Genomic DNA, 2,891 nt, shown 5'->3' with positions numbered 1-2,891 from the left:
TTTCTTGCAGACAAATGGGGCTAGTTTAATTTGGGAAACCTAGTCAGCATGGATGAGTTGGAATGGAGGATCTGTTTCCGTGTTGAATGACTGTATGACTCTATTCTTCAATCTATGCTGTATTGAAGCAGGCCGGCAGAGATGGAATCTGATCATGGTTACATTACAAAATGAGGCCATGTGACCTATGGGGTCTAGGTCTGCTCTCTGAACCTCAATTCTTTTGAAGTCTTTCTCCCCACAACCTTGCACATTCTCCCTCAGCCACAGAATCGCACAGACTTGTTATGGCACAGAAGAAGGACATTCAGCCCATCCTGTCTGCATTGGCTGTCCAACGAACATTATGGCCAGTGGCATTCTCCTACCCTCAGCCTTGCCTGTTGACTCTCTTCAAATATTCACCCTGTGCCCTCTCTAATACCTCAATCGTCTCTGCCCCCACCACACTTCCAGGCAAGAACCCCTTTAAATCTGTGCCCTCATGTTCTTGATCCATCTAACAGATAACAATCTTATTTCCTGTTGAAAGAAAAAGAGAAATTGCTGTAGAAACTCAGCATCTGTAGGGAGAGAATCAGCATTAACATTTCAAGCCCAAAATGACTCAGCGTCGAAGCCCTCTTCAATGTCTTGGTTGAAGCTGCCTCTATCAGGTTTAGGGTGAGAGAGGAAAGATATAAAAGGGATCTAAGGGGCAACTTTTTCACGCTGAGGGTGGTACATGTATGGAATGAGCTGCCAGAAGGACGTGGTGGAGGCTGGTACAATTACAACATTTAAAAGGCATCTGAATGTGTACATGAATAGGAAGGGTTTAGGACGATATGGGCCAAATGCTAGCAAATGGGACTCGATTAATTTAGGATATCTGGTCAGCATGGCGAAGTTGGACCAAAGGGTCTTTTTCCATGCTGAATATCCCTATGACCCTATATGGTGGAACACCAACACACTGGGTTAATGGAGATATCTCGGATACAATCACAGTCCTACAGGGGAGTCTCCCATGTAGCCTTTGTAAAAACAATGCTGTTCGTACCGCATCTATTTAAATAGTTCCTGACAGCAAGGTACCCTCGGTCATGTAAAAAACTTATTGGGAGCTTGTGTTGGGAATTTGGGTTTAAGGTTGAGTCTGTGCTGAGTTACAGTGAATCTAACCGCACACAGTTGACAACAATCTGGATCTGGGACACATATTCCTCCAGTTTCAAAATTTCCTTCAGAAATTGCTGGAAAAGCTCAGCAGGTCTGGCAGCATCTGTAGAGAGAAATCAGAGTTAACGTTTCGGGTCCAGTGACGCTTCCTCACAGCTGGGGGATTTCTGAGCTTTTCCAGCAATTTCTGTTTTTGTTTCTTATTTCCAGCATCTGCAGTTCTTTCGGTTTTTATTCCTTCAGACTATTCAGATTTGAAGAAGGGTCACTGGACTCAAAACGCTGACTCTGCTGACAGATGCTGCCAGACCTGCTGGGTTCACCAGCAATTTCTGTTCCGGATCCTTTAGGCTGCCCTCGCTGAACTTTTCCTTTTGCAAAAGAGAGAAATGGCGCCACCCAATGGTGCAGTGGCACCGTCTCAATGAACATCAAGCATTCATTAATCCGTCTGTGGCGTATTAACAGATGACAGGCAGGCAAGCTGGGGAGGAATAAATATTGTAGCTTCAAAGGGAAAGAAGTAAAAAATAAACAACCAGCTGACCATTTCTTATTACTCCACTTGCAAAGGATGTGTGCACGTATGGAAGCTTGTGCATTTTTAAGCATTAAGATGTAGCCGCAGAATGACTGATCTGATAATCCTCAACTCCACTTTCCTGCTTTTTCCCCCATAACCCTTAGTTCCCTGACTGATTAAAAATCTGTTTATTTCAGTCTCAATTTTTGCGTCTAGAAGTAGGCATGTGCAAGTCTGCTGAGTATGCACACAAGGCAATTTTGGCTTATACGTTCACAAGATGTGGGTACTGTTGGCTGGGCCCAGTATTTATTGCCCATTCCTAGTTGCTCCTGAGAGGATGCAGATGAGCTACCTTCTTGAATTGGTGTAGGAAGACCCACAATGCTGTTAGGGAGAGAGCTCCAGGATTTTGACTCAGTGACACTGAAGAAATATATTTGAGTCAAAATGGTGTGTGCGTGTCGTGGAGGGGAATGTGCAGATGATACATGGTTCCCATGTATCTGCAGTTCTTACTCTTCTAGGTGGTGGAAGTCGCAGGTTTGGAAGGCTCTGCCCAATGACCTTTGGTGAATTTCTACAGTGTATCTTGTACATAGTTCGCACTGCTGCTGCTGAGCATCGGTGGTGGAGCCAGTTACAAATCTGGTGTCAATCAAACAAGCTACTTTGTCCTGGATGCTGTTGAGCTTCTTGAGTGTTGTTGGTGCTGCACTCATCCAGGCAAATGGGGAATGTTCTATCACAGTTCCAACCTTGTAGATGGTGGACAGGCTTTGAGGAGTTGAGAGGTGAGTTACTTGGAGATCGGCTTCCAGCTTCTGACCTGCTCTTGTAGCCAATATGTTTATGTGGCGAGTCCAGTTTAGCTTCTGGTCAATGGTATGGTTTGATCAAGAATAGACTGATGGGCAGTCCAGCTGTTTGAGATTTGTTCCGATTTTTTTTCAGAACATGTGTGTAATTGTCTGTGTTGCTGGGTAGATGCCAGTACTGTAACTCTTAGAGCATGGCAAGTCCTGGAGCTCTGGTCTTCAGTACAATTTCAGGAATGGTGGCAGGGAGAGTTGTTGAATTGGGTACCGCCATTCACAACAGAATGTGACAGGATTGCAGAGCCCAGACCTGACCAACATGTGTACACACGTGCCCATCCATGTAAAAACTGAAAAAGCTGCAGATGCTGTAAATCAGGAACAAAAAC

Source organism: Rhincodon typus, chromosome 37 (genome assembly GCF_021869965.1).
Source record: "Rhincodon typus isolate 14 chromosome 37, sRhiTyp1.1, whole genome shotgun sequence".
Taxonomy (NCBI): domain Eukaryota; kingdom Metazoa; phylum Chordata; class Chondrichthyes; order Orectolobiformes; family Rhincodontidae; genus Rhincodon; species Rhincodon typus.
This window is presented reverse-complemented; position numbering follows the sequence as displayed.